This window comes from Struthio camelus, chromosome Z (genome assembly GCF_040807025.1).
Source record: "Struthio camelus isolate bStrCam1 chromosome Z, bStrCam1.hap1, whole genome shotgun sequence".
Lineage (NCBI taxonomy): Eukaryota > Metazoa > Chordata > Aves > Struthioniformes > Struthionidae > Struthio > Struthio camelus.
The window spans coordinates 12,650,925-12,669,751 of record NC_090982.1 but is presented as its reverse complement, the minus strand read 5'-3'; the positions used below and the strand labels follow the sequence as shown (position 1 = coordinate 12,669,751).

The 18,827-nt window shown below is 42.8% G+C and overlaps 1 protein-coding gene across 4 annotated transcripts in view; it reads left to right on the top strand.

The window, feature by feature from the left end:
* NRG1 (neuregulin 1) overlaps positions 1-18,827 on the top strand; it is a 420,325-nt gene that overhangs the window by 34,194 nt on the left and 367,304 nt on the right. The window lies entirely within an intron of this gene.

Here is an 18,827-nt window from a genome sequence, read left to right as displayed (position 1 = left end):
AGGACTTTGATGTGGAAAACCAAAATATAAAGGGATGTGAGCATATGTGTGTGCAGGCATGTGTGTGTATATTTATATTTGTGTATGTGTAAAAGCTGATAAAGTTTATAAAGAACTAAGGCTAAATCTTGAATTTTTAGAATAGAAGAGGGAATACTGAGTTACTTGGAGCATTTAAAGGTTGTCACACACTGGTGTTTCAGGAGCATATATTGGAGACATTTGTAAAAAGATATGTGCTTGGATCCTTGCACTATAAAGATTTTCTTTTGTTTTTTTAATAGTGAGAGTTGGACATCAGTCAGCCTAACAGGCTAAATATAAACATACCTGCAAGTTGCCTGAATTTAGGCTATTGTTTCAGGAAGCCAACTACCTGGTGTTGGCTGTGCCTCAAAGAGGCATAAGGAAGATGAACTCTTCTTCCCGTTTTCTTTCCTTTTGCTGACAGAAGGAGAGGAAAGACGCAGGCTCGCACGCTGTGCTGCTATGAGAACATCGGTAGCCCTGGGAACCGTCAGAAACGGGAAACTTTGAAGCTCCGTGTGAGGCTCCCAACTGTTTGCTTGTCTTCAGGACGGAGCGCAGTGTTTTCTTTGGCATGACACTGCCTTGCGAAGTGGCAGGAATGAGTAACAGCGCGATTGATTTCCGTGAGGATAATTGGCACCGGTGCTCTGGCGCAAGCAGCAGGCCACGGGCACCTCAGGGGCCCCTGCCATCCTCAGCGGGAAGGCTGATGTTGGAGCAAACGCACCCTGTGGGAGCATAAAAATTCAGTGCAGTGCCATTAAAACTGGAGTCTGTCAGCACCAGGCCAGGAGAAGGAAGTCTTAAATATTCAGCACCAGCATCAGCTGCGCTTGTTGGGCAGGCAGGAGAGAGAACTGAGTCTCCAAAGGATATTACCTGCAGGCGGGATTTGGTCTTCACTCCAGCATTTTGACTCTATCCCTATTTCTAAACAGGCCAAGACTTCAGCGATCGAGTAGGCCCCTGCTGATTGATCCAGCCCAGCCTTTGTGTCTTACCTTTTTGTGCGTTTTCAGCCTTGCATTGATTTGACCGTTCTGTTGCCTCTGGCAGTTGAAGTCGTGCCTGGGACTGCCACTGCTAATGCGGAGTTCGAGGAAGGCCTTCATCCCTGAGCATGCAGTGGTTGGTATATTCTCAATTTCAGCCTGCCTACAGTCATAGCAATGGTACTGCAAAAGGGTGGCTTGATATACCAGCTTCTAAGAGTAAGCATGGAATTGCACCTCTCTATAGCGGGGAAAGGTAATGAGGCAGAGAGCAAAATGGGAAGCCACGGAAAAGCAGGAGAAGGTTGTCAACAGTAGTTAGGGAGTTTTGCACTCTCTGTATGCAGTCATTCTCCCTGCCCTGGTGTCTCTGGGCCTTGCCTTAAAGGTATGTTGTGAGGACGAGCATCCCAAACATCCAGCAGCACCCCAGCAATGGGACACTCCCAGCTCCCACCACTATGCAGTCTTCCTTAGGGTTATATGCCTTATGGTGTTAGGGTAGGTAGGTGTAATCTTGGCTGTGCCAAGCCTCGCACAGGGCTGGGACAAGAAGAACCTTACCTATTTTTGAACGTTGTGCTGGGTCTTCTGGTAACTGATTTTATTTGTATTGCTGGCAAAAAGATGGCTTCTGATTTGTAAAAGTGAGCCTGCTTTTGAGGCAGAGGCTTGTAACTTGTTCCATGTATGGCTTAGGTGTTGCAGGACCCTGTGGAGTAACCGTTTTCTGTTTTCCCGTGTAGCTTTCTACAAACCGGACGCATCTCCGTATTTGCCGCTCAGTTGCTAGAGTTGCTGTAATCTGCCCTCTGGTGTAGATCATGAAAAATTGACTCTTAGACATTTCATGTATAGTAAGTGGTACTGATTTATAGTGTCAGGAGGCAAACTGCGACTTCACTACCTATTTTAAAATTAAGTTTCACTGCCTTTGTTTGCTTATGTTACCTTCTGAGAATTGCTTCAACTTCCTCCTATTTTAATGTCTAACAAAGACTTACACTTTGACTGCTACTTACTATTTATTTTCTTTATGAGTAAATTCCTTTAATGTTGCTCCTGACCAAAACAGATACCTCCTTGCCACTGGTTGGTCAGTACTTCTGAAAAAAAATATTTTGGCTGAAAAAAATAAAGGATTTTAAGATTATTCTTTTGCCTGCTTGTATTATCGTTCAACAGTTCTCATTCATACCTCTCACCGACATTTGGCATCGTTGTCATAAACAATGATGAATCTGTTAATTTTAGAGTTGTCAAGAAACACCAGATTTTCTAAGCTAAGTTCCTTTCTCTTCTCCCTCCAAGCAGGAGGGAGGGAGAACCTCTAATCTGGCAAACACCTGCATATGGCAACAGGTTTCTTCTTTTAGGCAGAGCTAGTGTATTCAGGGCTACCAGAGGTGCAAGCACAGCTATTTAGAAAGGAAGGCTTGTGCATGGCTTAGTGCTGGCCTATGGCAGTCAGATCCCATTCAGTCCACTGGTCTTGGACAGTCTGCTTAGGTGCAGAGCCTCAATATTACTTGGGCATCTCTCTGCTACTGAAATAAACAGGAGTTTATCCCAATAGGAGTCACATGCCTGAAGATATTTTCAGGCCATAATTCCTGTGTGCGTAAGTCTTCCCTTGGTTAGGTGAAATATTCAGCCTCCTTTCTCTGGGTGGTTGTGAGGTAAATGTACTCCAGCCTGTGAAGAGAGCTGGTACAAAAACTTGGATCAGAGCTTTTATACCCAGCCATTTTAACAAGCTGTTATGGTTCTGACTGCGTTGGGAATGAATCACATAATACAGTATGTTAGCACTGAAGCACTGAAAATGTAGTCATGGCAAATGTATGCCATGTTATTGCTTTTTTTGTTAGGTAATATCATAACGGTTTTCTGAAATCTTCTCTAGAGCTTCAATTTGATTAGAATTGCATTTTTTCCATGTCTTTTTTATTTCTAAGATGGCTGCAGTTAAGATCTCTGGTGTTTCCTACTGTTACTAGATCTTTTTCCCTGTCTTTTAAAGCAGGAATTGATGCAAACACTGTGATGACCTCTCTAGCTGGACGCCTCCACCTCAATTATCAGTCCATATGAATTACCACAATGGGGAACTAACTCCTAATTGCCGTTAGCTGTCATTCTTGCAATGATTACAGCTTCTCCACCGCACTACTGAAGCTGGGAGAAGTCCTTGAAATTAGGAAAGAATAAGCATTAATTTATCATTCAGTACCACTGCAGTACTTATTAGTACTTCCCTTGAGTCAATTCGTGTGGATTTAGATTCTCCTGTGAAGATCTGCCATTAGCTGAAATGGTTTGCTGGCTAATAGAACCAAGTATAGGACAGACAGCATCGGAGATGCTTCTGGCGTGGTCTCTGATGCATGTTCAGCATCCCCACTTTTTTGCTATATCAACGTGAATCCACGTCTAGCATGCTGGCAGCCTGGTCATGATAGGAAAATTATTCTGAGCATTGACTTCTTCACCATGACTTTTTTCCAGGAAAGTGGGAAGTGGGAAATGTTCAAAGAAAAATAAACCTGACATCAAGTTTATAAAATAAAATCAAGTAACAAGTTTTTCTTGAAATTTTGACAAGTGTGCCAACGTTTCATAAACTTAGCAGCTTCTTACAAAGAGTCTTCTCCAGTAATGATAGCAGAAGAAAAGAATTATGTTAAAAAATAGGAGCTCCAGCAATACAACCAGGGCTTACTCAGCAATGAATTTTTTTATTGTTGATTTAGTAATCAAGGTTTAAAAATCCTTCCTTTCTTTAATTGAGAGCTTATGAGTATTCAGCTAACTAAAGCAAAGCTGACAGTGGAACATTCTCCCTGAAGAGAGAAGAAGTAGTCAGTGGGGTGGGGGGAGGAGTGAAAGGGCAACTTTACAATTTTTAGTAGAAAAAATTAGGAACTCCTTTTCCCCACACTTTTTCTGTAATATTTTATCAGTATTTTATGAGAATAAAATAGTTGCAAAAATCATCTTAAAAACCTGATTGATTCTTTTACTTTTATTGTTTAAAAAAGTACTGTACTTTCAAGTGAGTATCTGACCTAAGATATGACCTACAGCAGCAGTAAGTTATTTGTTTCCAAATTAGAATTACTGGGGAGAATTAGCTATCTTCCTTAGACCAGCTGACTGTAGGTAGTCCAAGTACACATCAGCTCAGCCTACCGAGACTACTTCAAAATGGGGGCCACTGTTTTTGCTACTGCTAGAAACTTGTGGCTTTGCAAAGACTGTTTTTTAGAAATCAGTTTGATTCTTCTTCAGATTTGACAACCACCATGGGTTTTACCATGACCGCTATAATAGCCTTCCTGCTATGTTAGTACTGACTGATGTTCCTCTCAATAGAAAATTTTCTTCCTTCCTGTAAGAAGATGTGTTCTGTCTTCTACTCTTTTTCCCCTACTTCTGGTCCATCATTTAACAACTTCTTGCTGAAAGTGCTTTAAAAAATGTAGTAGTTCAGCCGAAGGTTGGGGAAAAGGAAGTATTAGAGAACTCTAAATGAGAAGAAAGTGACAGACTGAATTATGACAGAGCAGAAAAAAAAAAAGATAAAAAAGATACCTCCTAGGGTATTCTGGGAAAAGCAACTGAATTCTTTGGGGCACTTTTATTCCAGTCAAGTAACTCACTGCAGTAAAAAAGGCCATACAGGTTCAGGTGCTGCTGAGGAGTGATCAGCCCTTAGGGACTCTCAGTCTGAGCTGTGTCTCAACAGAGATAGCCAGTGTTTCTGGTCACTCTTTAAAGCCTTGTCTCACCAGCAAGGGTTTGTAGTTCTCAGTGCGCTTCCCTGAACTCATCAGAGTCGTAGGGATTTGAACTTGCGGTTGGAAGGAGTCACTGGTGCAATAAACCTTCAAGACTTCTTCTATGCTTAATACGGGGAAGGAAGACTCACACCTGAGCCTTGCAGCAGCCTTTTCAAGACGTTTTGCACGAGTACCTTCTTCAGACACATGCGTTCTCATCTGTGTGAATGATTTGGTCTTCACATGCATAGACATGTCTGTCCTAATGGATAAGTTGCAGACTTAGGTCCTCCAAAGAGGTTATAATAACTTTTAAAGGCTCCCAGCGATGCAGGGGACCAGATTCCACCTCTTTGATTGCGGTGACCTGGTGATCAAGGGCATCTGCTTGGAAATATTGTTAGCTGCCCCAAATCAAAGCAGCCTCCCCTTTCCATCAATTCGTATAACCAACTATAAGGCTTCTCACTGTCAGCTCCCTTGATGTCCCTTTCTAAGCAGATAACATTTCATAAATCCTTTTCTACTTCTACCAGTGCCTACGATGGAGAAGCTCAGCCTGGGATGAACACAGGCATTCACAGTCATATTCAGTCAAGTGAATTATGGCTAGTTCCTATAGATCACATGACTTCAGTAAATATATTCCTATGCGTACCAGCTAGGGCCTAAGAATTATTTTTCAGAAGTCCATTTTAGAAGCCGGGAAGGTGGGGGGGAAGGAGTGAAAAGGCAACTTTGCAATTTTTAGTAGAAAAAATTAGGAACTCCTTTTCACAAGACTTTTTCTTTAATATTTTATCACTATCCAACTGGTTGTTACAGCAAGCTGAGGAAAAATTTTCACACTTTTTCTCCAGAAAAATGAGAAAGATATAGGGAAATCTGTGAGCTTATTTAGTAAGACCTTTCTTTCATTGCATAATTAGTTTAAGTGTATTTTTAACTCAGGTATCACTTCAAACAAATACAACCTAATTTAATACTTAAATTCTCCCCTACCTTTTCTCCTCTCCCTGAGTTAGACATTCCTTCACAGGATCGTGCTCTTATTTCAGAGAGAAACATTACTTCATGTACTCTGTAGCCACGACACCAGTCCCAGGAGCAAATAAGCTGTTCTTTTGTTTAATTAATCAAATTAGTGTTGATAAGATGCTTTGAAAATGGTAAGCACTCTCTAAGCGCTAATATAATTGTCGCTTTTCCTACCAAGTACTTTACTAGGTGAAAATGTATTATGGGTATGATTAATCAAATATGGTAATAGGCAGGAGCCTCATGGCATCTTAATAGCATGGAGATCACAAGATACAAAAGTATCACTAATTTGCAGTTGAAAATGTAGCTTATGGAACCAAGCATAATGATAAAAAAAAAACTGATGGTAAAAAGAACCAATACAAATGTATAAGTTTTATAATGAATGCATCCAAACTCTGTGTGTGTGTGTGTGTGTGCACGAGTGTGTGTGCACGTGTGTGTGTGCACGTGTGTGTGTGTGTGTGCATATACATATGCAACAGCATACTCAAGAACATGGGAAAAACGATCATCTAAATGCTTCTGGAGAGGTAGGAAGAGAATAATGTTGCTATATTTTTGCGACAAAATTTAGTTTAGTTTTTATTTAGTTCCCTGTGCCCGGGAGCACTTTTCCCACCTCTCTCTCTTGCCTTCAGCTACCTCCTCTGCAGCGAGTTTTTGCCTGTGCGCTGCTCTGTGACCAGATACTGATGAAACCTAACAATGTTTGCGCTGCGAGGTTGCATCCCCATAACTTTATACAGTCCACCCTGAAAGGGCCTGCAACACGGTGCATACTCCTGAACTTGACTGCTAACCGTGTGATTTTAGTAGTTGTGGCAAAAGGGGCTAGCCACCTCTTGAAAGGTGTTGCACACCAAAGGTCTCAGATAGGTGCCAGGTAGGACTGGTTTAGGTCTAAGTTAAAACCGTAATGAATGCACAAACATCTCTAGGCTTCTCTTAGAAGGCTATAAAGAGAATTGTACTTTTCCTCGGGCTGGCTGGCAACCGTGAATCAAATCAGGGAAGGTGAGGCAGCCAGTGAGGTGTGTATATTCATACGATCTTGCGCTGACCTCTGAGTTTATCTTAACTGTGCATAATTTCTGCTTGATGCAGCAAACTATTTTTCATAATATTACAGTATGTCACCTCTGAACTCCAATCCTATATAGTTAATTATATAAAGAGGCCTATTAACTTCAGCAGGTTGACTAGTCATGCAAGGCAAGCTGTATAATGCTAGGCCAGGCGCTATAAAGGAGAGCTGATCATGTTATTTCAAGGGACCAAGAATATTTAAAGCTTCCACATAATCTGAAATTAACAGTCCCAGGGACGTGCACTAGGGGCTTCAATTTCTATGCTAGTGAGAAATGTCTCACCTTATCTACCATCATTTATATCCACTGGCTACAATAGATACAGTAGAACCCTGGTGGTTTTGCCGCGTTACAGAGTGGGATTTTGTTTTCTCTAGGTACAAAGGATTCCTATTTTCAGAGAAATCCTTTCACATTTCTCTATCTCCCCAGCAAGCTTTTGTGTATTTACAAGCCTTGTACTTTTTAAATGAACATTATTTTCTCTTCTGTCTCAGTCTGCCAGAAAAGTTTAGTAAACCTTATGCCTTGTGATAAATATATTTATCAGAGAAGAAGCGTAAGTGTGGTGTGCTCTCTTTGGAGTTTCTGTCTCTCTAAATTACGGAGCTGCAGACCAAAACGTCTGGCATCCCCTTGAGGGGAAAGGTGAGCACAGATTGCTTAATGCTGGCCAATCCCAGCAAGGCTCAGCATTTGGCTTCATCAAAAAGAGGTGTTAGAGAAAGGCAGCATGAGGCATGTCTGCAGCATATGTGGGGAGACATATGAACCAGTCTCACTCCAGGACAAGGAGGCAGCAGCCCCACACCTCTGTTTGGCACCTCTGCTGCCTTCTCTGTGGCATGGCATCTTTTCAGGTTTGTATCCTAACTGCACACCAGGGAAGAGCCGTTCTGGACTCACCAAGATTTTCTTTGCACCTAGGCGTTGCCAGGGCATGATGCAAAGAGTGAGATCATTTGGATGTGTGTCCATGAGCCAGACCCAGCACAGCCATGAACTGACATGCAAAAAGTAACTTGAGCTGCTCCCCTTCAGCAGGGTTGTTTGCAATCACAACAGGATTGGAAAGGCTAAAGGTCTGAGGGTGTGAAAAAGGCTACTCTTTGAGGACATTCAGTTGATTAGAGTAATAATTTGGCCTCTGCCGACCTTGCATGCTCAAAAGACCCTGAAGTGGAAAAGTAAATTGGAGCAGGTTGCCCAGAGAGGTGGTGGAGTCTCCTTCCCTGGAGATATTCAAAACCCACCTGGACGCGATCCTGGGCAATATGCTCTAGAGGCCCCTGCTTGAGAAGGGGGGTTGGACTAGATGATCTCCAGAGGTCCCTTCCAACCTCAACCGTTCTGTGATTCTGTAAATTTAAGAAAGCACAAGAACTTTGGCTTCCTTGGGGCTGTATTTCTGGGAGGAGGGGAAGCAGGCTATTTTGCACAGTGATATATATTTATACAGCCCTCAAGGCCACAACACTCCAGCAGAGCAGCTAGTCAGTGGAGGAAAGGGATAGGCAGTGGCAGGAAGAAATTAGAGGAAGTGACCATACGAAGTACACCAAAATGCACAAAATCCACTGCACTGAGATTTCTCCTTTTGTTAATGTTTTGCTTTGTAACTGTAATCGCAAAGATTAATTGACAAAACATCAGTCACTGTTGGGAACACAGAGGTGTCTAAACAATTGTGTTATTTTAATATTTTGGGGCTGCTGTAGTAATTTGCACAAGTAATAGAACCAAAGGAATTAGCAGAGCGTGCTTGTTTCTGAGCAGTTATTGCATTTTTAAGTGAATAACCTTGCTCAGCTTTTGCCTTTGTTCCTTTGTAACATTGTCTGATGGATGCTGCAAATAGAGGAATTACAGTGCTCGTAGCCTGCTGCCCTATTCTAGGGAAGGTGGTGCGGCCCAGTGGGCTGGAACAGGAGAGACGGGTTCTCTGCGGGGTAACCTTGAAAACCTCTTTCCATCCAACAGCTTCAGTCCACTGTGTGCTGAAAAAGGAAAGGGGCAAAGGGAGCTCACGGCACCTTCTTTGCGTAGTTATGTGAGATGTGAGTAAAAAGCTTTGTGAAGGAACAAAGACTGACCTGTAGCTACACCTTCTACAGCAGGTTAGTTTTGATGCACGGTGCGATTCTCCCACCTCACTGTGATTCTGTAACTAACACCATTTGTTTCTAATCCAAACAGATTTTTTTTTTCAAGGTTAATGGCTGCGAGGCTAAAAATACAAATGAGGATACACAAATGGATTACTGGAACAATGGTATAAAATTCTACTTTCTCTGTAATGCCAGCTGTTCTTCATCCATCACAGTCTAAGGGCACAAAGGATTCCTCCTCTTATGAATTATAGCTGTTAAAGAAGAAAAAGTATTTTACTGAATACTGTCAGTCTGACCTTTACCTGCTTGCCACAACAGTTTTTTGAAGTCGGAAGCATAAACTCTGAATTATATCTGAGCTGTGGATGGGAGAGTCATGAAGAAATAGTTAGTGAAGCTATGGCTATTACTTGTGAAAGCCCATTTCATTATAAACGCGAAACGTAAAAAGATTATAGGCTATATTATCATTGGGAAGCTGAAAAGAACATGAAATCCATTTAATATTTTAAAATTAACTAGTCTTTGAGATGAAAGCGTAGGGCTGATTCAGAGCTTCCAGAAACAATCAGGCTATGAGTCCCACGTTGTGATCTCTATTAAAGGGAAAATATTCAGCATCTTCTATAGCTGACATGAGTCGTTGTTTCTTTCTCTAAGAACAACACCTCAGAGCTCTCACCAGAGACTCTAAAAGTGAGCTAAATCCCTTGTACTTCTGTCCCGTTCCGTGCGTTCTCCCCAGATTTGAACAGGGCAATATCTGTCTCCAGGCACTTGTAGTCTGACTGGGCAAGACAGTGAAGATCTGGAAGTATAGACAAGGAGGAGGGAAATGAGTAGCCAATGTCACGCAGCACCTGGGAGCAGATATTCTGGTTCCCAGGGAATTGCCCCGCACATCAGTGGAGGGTCTACCTTTTAAGACACAGAATCTGTTTTGGATAGGTAAAGTTATCCAGAACAATAATGTAGAAGAATCAAATAAGGAAATAAATGTTGTTCCTTAGGGTAATTATGATGGTGTTAATGACCTATTTTGATTTTCAGATAAGACATTTTTTTCAAAATTAACAAAATTCATATCAAAATCTCTAAATACAATACCATTCTTTAAGATACATGTAGAATGAAATAATTTCCCCTTCTGAGTGCTTTTGCACTGGATATAACGTGGACATTTTACTAACAACCACAATAAACCAAAACTAATGACACCAGAAGTTCACTTGTTCTCCAAATGGTGTGAGTGCTTGTGTGCATGTGTGTACATGTATATATGTGTTCTTTCCCTCCTAAGTGATGGTACAGTGTAAAAGAATAAGGTAGCGTCCCTTGAAAGACTGCTCATGCTTTTCGAGGCTGTAGTTTTCACAAGCCACAAGAAACCAGTCAGAGAGGTAGGATCTATGAATGTAGGATGGCTTAATACAGCTGTGCACATTCCTTAAGGAAAGTTATTTCGCGCCTAACAGTTTCCGTGCGCTTCCTTCACATTTTTGTTTCTTTACAGCACTAAAGGTGCCACAGGAAAGGCCCTGAAAGATGGAATGACCATGAAGCATTTCTGCAGGAGTTTTCCTGTAGAATATGGGGGCTGAGTGAAGCAAACCTGTGAACTATTACGAACTGACAGTTCAGCTGGTCCCAGTATGGAGATGCACCCAAGTTCATCCTGTACTTCTGTAATGCGTGGCTGCATGTTCTCTCTCCCTCTCAGTGATGGATAACTACATGGAAATTGTAAAGACCTCTAAGATAAAACTCCCCAAACTATCCCCTTGATTTCAAACTGTACTATTTCCAGATTACTTAGGACTCTATGCAAGATTGCATAAATTCCCTGCATCAGCACCTGTGGGTTTGGTACAAACGTTGAGCATCAAACTAATAATGATTACTGCTCCATTTGCATTTCAGCATCCATAATTTGGGTGCTCATAAATTCCATATTTCCAAATAAAGAAGCAATTTCAACTGGAAGCTTTATTTATGTCTCATGCTTAGTTCTTTAAGGTCTCATAAATAAGAAACTTGAGTGAGGCTTTTGCTAGGGCAGGATCAGTTGTCCACCCCACCACCCGCACTGAGTCTCTGATAATCTAGCTGAATTCATTCTGCACTCATTCATGTCACTCAGCCATGGCACAAATTGTCCTTCTCTCTGCCAGGTGTCTGGATGAGTAGGTATCTTCAAATCTGATATCCTTTCCATTTCTTTCCACTTTGCTGGTGTTTGAAATTGTCCAAGGGGATTCCAGAGCTATTGGCAAGTCCCAAGGGAAAAAGATTGCCACTGGTAGTGTTTCTGGACGCTGACCACATCAGCAAATAATTTGGCACAGTAAAAGCAGACCAGCAGATTGAAACATTTGGTGCCGAGGTTTTTACAACTGCACTGTATGCAGTTTGGGGCTTGTTGCAGGATGGATTTAGTGTAGCCCCCTGGATCAAATATCTACAGTCCTGTGAACCAAGGCAGGCATAAGGACAAATCATTGGTGCAAACATTTCTCTCCCCAGTAGTGCATGGAGAGCACCTAATGTGTGCCAGAATAGAGCCTTTGGGTTAGCTTCCTCTGAAAGGAATCCAGTTCACATTTTTCAAAACTGTTCTGCAAACTCAACCTATGCTCAGAAAGACAGGTTGACTGAGGATTTCTCTTTGTAACTCCACTACTGCTTCAAACCAAAATGTTAACGTAGAGGAAGCCTTACGTGGAGGTAGTCCAGAAAACACTGCAAGTGTTTGCTGCCGTGAATAGGCCTACTCCTGTCAATGAAACTGCTCCTGGACTGGTATTCAGGGACCACACTTGACAGTAAGTGTTCACAAAATTGTCTGTTTAGATAGTAGCCCCCTACACTTCACAAGGACTGGGATGATAGGAAAAATTGTGTATTCTTACTGCAGGCCGTGCTTCCTGCTATATGCAACAATCTTCATCTGGCTTTGGTCTTTGCATCCTGCAGGTTTAACCATGGAAGAGAAGTGGAAGTTTTCAAAAGTGGGAAGTGAATTAGTCATTGGTTCATCTTATCATGCTGTGAAAAGTACACGCAGAGGTGTTGACAGCAGCTCTCCTGTATGCTAAAAGATGATTGGTGCACATTCAACATTTTGAGTCTTGGCATCATATGCAAGCACGGAAATGGCGGTGGATCAATTTCAAAAGTAGCAATGATGTATAGCAAGAATTATGGTCTGTAATTAGTATGCTCTATCTAGTCTGAGCTTTCATATTTTTGCAAAGTATATTTTTTGCTAATCTTGTAAAAATAAGCATGGTGGCAAATATGGAATAGATGAGAAATAGTAGCTGTAAAAAGAACAGAAACAGTCTTGTCATAAGTACAAATGAAATTCTGCTAGGAAGGCTTCTCTAGAAGCTCTTTGGTGTGACTGAGAGATAGGTATGATTTAAATACTTATGAGAAATACAGGAAAAACAGAAGAAAAACAGTGCCAGTCCTGGTCAGTGTCATCTGCACAAGGTTGCACATGAAAAGACTGGTCACCCATCTGACCTGACCAGACATCTTGCATGAGACAGAATGGGACAGCAAGCAGTGAAACATGTTCATCAGGTGCTGTGTACAGCCCCTGGACTGCTAAACCTGTCGTGGACTGAAATATGATGCCTCAAACGCACCACTCACTCTTAGGAAACTGTATATTGTAGTGAGCAGAGCTGCTAAACAAGCAGCAGCAACATCCTCCAAGTGCACACACTATATAATCAAACAGTGGTATCATCAAATAATAATTCTGTGATTGAAACTTAAAAGAAGGCAGTGAAAATCAACAACTGCACCTGAAGGAACAAACGCTTGCACGGGAAGTGAGGGCAACTGTCCTGGGTTATTCACAGGTGAATATCAGTCCCGCAGATGAACACATTTACGTGTTTTTCCACGAATGTAGGCTGAGGAAGTATGGGTCACACAGCAGAATATGGTAGTGATGGATCCTTTGGACGTAATAACAGACCCTAGTAAATGAAGGTTTGCCTGCGTTCCAACAAGTGCACAAATAACGCGAGTGCTAAATAACGGCTTGCCTCATGGTACAAGTGCAAAAGAGCTATTTAGCACCAGCTTCTTTATGTAAACACTGCTGTGCCAATAATATACACGCACTAGTCAAAAATGGATTAAGTTAAACAGCCCAAAGGCGTTTTTCTGTGAAATTAGATCACCTGCACAAAGACTTTGAAAAAGAATAACGATGGCACATTAAATTCGCACCTGAGTTTACTTGACAATAAATTCCCTGTGTTGACAGACTGTGAGAGCTCAGAGCCCATAAACGGATTATACACATAATATGAGGCGTGGTTACAGAAGACAGGCAGCCAGGCAGCCCTGAATGCTCAGCTGAAGCACAGAGGCTTATGCTAGAGAGCAGCTGAACTTTAGCTGGCTAATTGAAAATCATGTTGTTACAGAGCAAAACAAATGAGGAAAGAGAAACATAAGACGGGGGCAGCTTTAAGATAGTAATGCCCGTGGGAAAGCGGTAATACAGGACATTTGCTGACTTTGTGTCAGTGATGTAAAGAGCTGGATTCAGAGATTTAAAGATATTAAGGCATCTCTCCATGGAGCATTGCAGTGTGTAATCTGTGTTTACAAAAGTGACCTGTAAAGATATTCAAAATTTTAAAAAATGAACAACCAGATTTTTGCAGTAATTTTCTTATCTACGCTGTGGTGATAGATGTAAGAATGAGGGTCCTTCTCTCCCTGTGACTTCAGCTGCAGGAGAAGGCTTCAGGCTGAGCACCGCTCGCTCTGTGCATCCTCGAGACCGGTGCTCTGGGTTGCGTATTCATGCGGAGGTGGTGGCCATGGTGCCACCACGCTGTGTCGGCCGTCTTGCAAAATGGTCGATTTTGCTGGTCCTTCCCCGCAACATCTCGACGATTCCTGGGCTTTTACCATGCTCTGTCAGTGAAAAGCACGTGAGCTCAGGCTAGTAGGTACAGTCATCCTACCCTTGGATTTTTGGTACTTCTCCTTGTTGGGGCTTATGATTCAAACCTATTCTAATTGTTCAATTGTGGGATGCTTACAAACCAGGATCTGCACTAGACTTCTGTGGAAGGTAATGAAGACAATCCCCAGCGTGGGTCATTCTCTCCTGGGAACGATTTCCCATTAGAAATGTAGTTTCCCAGCAGTACCACAGTGCCTGGGCACTGGTTTCGGTCGGTGCAGATGTGGCACAGCCTGGCAGCCACACAGCGCCCTGACCTAGAGAGACCATGCGGAAAGAGGCTGTTTGCACTGCCCCTCGTGGCATCTCAGAAGGTCTCAAAAGACCCGGGAATTTGTGGCAATTCCCTTCATCCGAACGGAAAAGCTCTCCCTGCTTTTAAAGAGGGGAAGACCGACGGTGAGCGGATCATAACGTCGGTACTTTGTCCTTGTTTATCGGGCCTGGGGCTGGAGACCTTTGCCGAGTTCAGGAAGTTGCTCATGTTGCTTAGATGGGGAAATGGGAGGAGGGTCAAGAAAAGGTGCCTCAGAGGGTTATGCCTCCAAAGCAATGTTTTGTACCCAGGCCATTATTGTAGTACCATAAGTATCTGTTACTTGGGAGAGCAGCTGCTGTGCTCTCATCATTTGCTCAGTTACTGCTGTGAAAGCTTGGGCAATGCTTCTTGAACGCTTTGTTGCTCCTGTTGGCCCGGTAGTGTAAGTGTTTTATGTGGAAAGGCACCGCTGCACCCTGGGGGCTTGGATCGCTGGAGATGTCACTCTAAACAGTCTGGGTGAGTCCTGGGAATAGGCACCTACAGGCCAAGCGGTGGAGCTGCTGATGGCATCCGGTGCTGGGGGACATCACAGCCCACCCTACCTCAGGGGCGAGAAGAAAGGTCAGGCAGTGCGGCAGGGGTCTCCCCGCGTGTGCTGGCCCTGGGGGACCTTGCAAAGGCTGCCCTGCTCTCCGCTTTCCCGAGGCTTCACTGACCATGCAAAACAGTGGGGAAAGCAAACAGCCTGGGCTAGAGCATCAGTCTAGGTAGAAAATATTCAAATATTCCCTGGAAGACTGACCTGCTCCTTTGGCTGGAGTTTCCCTGGTTCCCAAAACTGCTCTTCTGTAATTTGTTCTCATTTTCTAATGAAACTCTGATGAAGTGAGGTGAAGGTCCCATGTGGGTCTTGGACAGGCCAGCTCATGCTTGCCATTAATTAACTGGGTTTCAGTTCTTGATTTTGAGCTATTAAAAATAATTAAGTTTATATGAAGACTTAATCACATAAAATAACTTTAATTTTCCACTCAGTAATGACAATGAGAGTCCCACTGGGCAGCACATTTCTGGTTAGTGACTCCCAAAAATTGCTTCTGGTGACCTGCTCATGTCATCTAACCCACCTGCACTGAAAGTAAACTGCTAATTGTAACAAATGAATAAGGACTGCGTGAGTCTGGAACCTAATCATGCTCGCTCAGGGAGATTTTTCTCATTAAAATATGTTAGAGAAGCTTTCCTTACAGATTCCCACGACCAGCTGCTGAAAAATGTTTTCTGTCCCTTGACTGGGGCTGAAATTCAAGGCACATGCTCAAGCCCTTGCCGCATAGCTCTGGATTTGAATATCTAAAGTTGATGATGTAACTAAGAGCAGTGCTGCACCCATGTCTAACCGAACACGTAAAGCTGTGAACACGACCCAAATCTGAGTAGGGCACGAGGTGGCGGCACCCCATGCTGAGCTGTGACGATGTGCCACTGAGTCAGGAGGGCGAGCGTGGGGACTTAACCAACTCTTAAGTATCTCTTCCTGCTCAAAACACCTGCCAGCAAATCCGTGCCTGAAAAGTTTCCTTGCTTCAAAACATTGCAGAAGACGTTTCCCGTTCTGCACAAACTCTATGCAATGTAGAAATGGTATACAGAGCTGGACTGCCACGATATATGTTTTACACATAATCTCTTGGGAATAAGCAGCAAGCCTTTGAATGAATTTAGCCCTGTATGAGGATGACTTTTTCTGCCTTCCCTGTGGCTCCTCTGAGGTCCATGACAGTCCTCAGAATGGTGCCTCAGGATGTCGGTTGTCTTCTCTAACGTTGGTGGCATTAACTTGCATTTTTATGAGGCTACATGTCTTCCTATTGTTAAAAATTTTTCCTAAATGCTTGGTTCACATCTTAGAATTTTTGGGGGGCATTATTCTACGACACAGACTTTTTTTTTTTATGTTTGTCAGAATTTTCCTCTTTTTTTCCTTCTTCCTCCTTCAGGGTACAAGCCAAGCGAAGCCTTGCTGAGGAGATTGTATGAGGATGTAGGGGAAGCAGGAAATTGTTTTGTTTTGTTTTGTTTTCTTGAGTTCCTTGCCACTGTACAGCTGCCTCTGCAAACAGCAGAGTTCAATAATAAGTAAGAATAACAATCCGAAAAAGATAAGGGAAATGTTAAAACAGGAAAGGAGCAGAATGAGATGGAAAATTATACTGAGAAGAAGATAATGCAATTTATAAAATAAAGAGTCATCCTTAGTCTGAATGGTCTGCTCGGGTCTACTCACCCGTCCCAAAAGAAAAAACAGGACTAGATGGGCTTTGGAAACAGACGACAAAAAATAATCAGAACTGGAGAAGTGTCTGTAAGGAAATGCTAAATATATTGCAAGTTAGGGAAGAGGTGTGTAGCGGGGACTCTGTGAGGAAGAGCACTATGAGAAAATAATTCAGGGTTTCTGCTTAATCTTGCTTATCTTGTGAGATTAGGAGGGGACACCTAGTGAAACTGAAAGGAAATCTTTCTTACCCAGCAAATAATTAACCTTTGGCACTCACTGCCGCAAGATGATCTTGCTGACACCCATGTAACACGTTTTGCAACGATGGAGGACCATCTCAGTGAAACAGAGGCTTAGATGTGAAAGAGAAAGCTCCCCTCAGGACATGACTAGATGTCTCCTCTGAAGAGCCTGCGGCGAGCCGTTCTGAGAGAGAGGCCGCTCCGTGAATCTGTGTTTTAGCTCAGTGCTGTATTTCTGCAGTTCTCTTCACAACAGGGAGTAGATAGACTTTCCTGGACAGGTAACTCACCTCGTCATCTTCTGGTAGACCGATGTGTAAGAAAATTGCATGCCCATTGCGATTCTCCAAACTATCCATTCAGCTTTGACCGAACTGCATGGTTAAGGCACCAAAGTTTGGAGTATTAAGATAATATATGTTATGAATAGTTCTTTACAATGGCAATGTAATACTAGTGGGACAGCACTTCTAACTTCGTTACCATATATGCCCTCTCTAAGAAGATTCTACAGTTTTTCTTTCCAAGCAACTTTATCTCTGCCAATGCAGATAACATCTTTATTGAAAGAACAGAAATAATTCAAACCCTGTTAGAAATTACCAGGAAACTTTTCCCCTGGCAGTCAGAAGTGGTGTTTTCTGCCTGCCGTTTTGAAACGAGTGCTGGGAGGAGATAAGGTCTGTGCTGTGTCACCTTTCATGGGGACACAACGCATGTATTATTTAGGGCTGCATGATTTGTATTGCATTATTTCAAAGCTTCCATACATTCTAATGCTTTACATTTGTAGCAACAGAGTGGTGTGCGCAGATAAGGACTCTAAGGAGGTTTCAAAGTGCTATTATAGTTCAATTTGCCAGCATGGCAAATTTGCATGGATTTTTCTTGATTTTCTGTCTCTCTAATTTCTTGTGCTATTCTAAAAACTTAATAATTACATACATATACACACATATATATATACATATATTCATGCACGCATGCACATACATGCACACACAGACATACATGCCCCTCCACAACACATATATGTACATTTAGTTTTCTAGTATCTTGGGTGGGAGGGCAGAGTGTGCCTGTATGTGCATATTTGATATTTTTTCGTCTGGATTATAGAGTGAAACTTGTTTTCTGTAAAGGTTTCTCTCAAGCTTCAGACGGTCTCTTCTGATCATTCTTATAAATGGCCTTTATCTACATTCAGGCATATGGCGTATGGCTCCTCTCCCCCAGTGATTTCCCATGTTGTGAAGAAAAGACAATTGATCCTTATTTGTAGTGGAGTGGACTCAGAAGCACACAGCTCCAGGATCTGAGCCTCATCTGTTCAGCATGCAGACATGGAAACATATCTCTGCTGACAATCTTGTTCACTTTTAGGATCCCATTCTGGCCTGACCCATTTGCTTTTGTTGGTAGGGCGGAGTCTACAGTGCGAAGCCATATGTTGATTGGAGTTACACTGTGATAAATTCATGGTTAGAGCTTCTTATGCCAATTGCACGGTGGCTGCAGGTGCCCAGCAAACGTGGAGAAACATCTCTACACTGTTATTGCTGTCATGCAGGCTATCAGCCAGAGCTGACACCTGCGTTGCCAGGAGGCTGGCTGTCGTGGTGCGTACTCATGAACATGCTATTGCATCTTTCTTGCCAGCACAGCTATCTGAGGGTAAAAGAACAGACCTTTCTCTGTCTTTATGGCAAAAAAAAAAGGGCGAGGGGGAACAAGATAGGAGTGACCTTTGCAAAATGTTACAAAGGGTCTTCGGCAGAGCTGGAAATAAAACACGCACTGGCAACACCCCTCACCTGCACGGAGGCGATGCAGCTCGCTCAGATGCTAATGACGTGCTCCTGTCACCTGCAGCAGCTCAGGCCATCACCTGCATCGCCTGCCCCAAAGCAGTGGTCTAGAAATACTTGGCAGAGCTGACTTGCAAGACTCTTACAGCTTCCCACGTATGCCCTCAGGCTACTTTCGAAAGACGCAG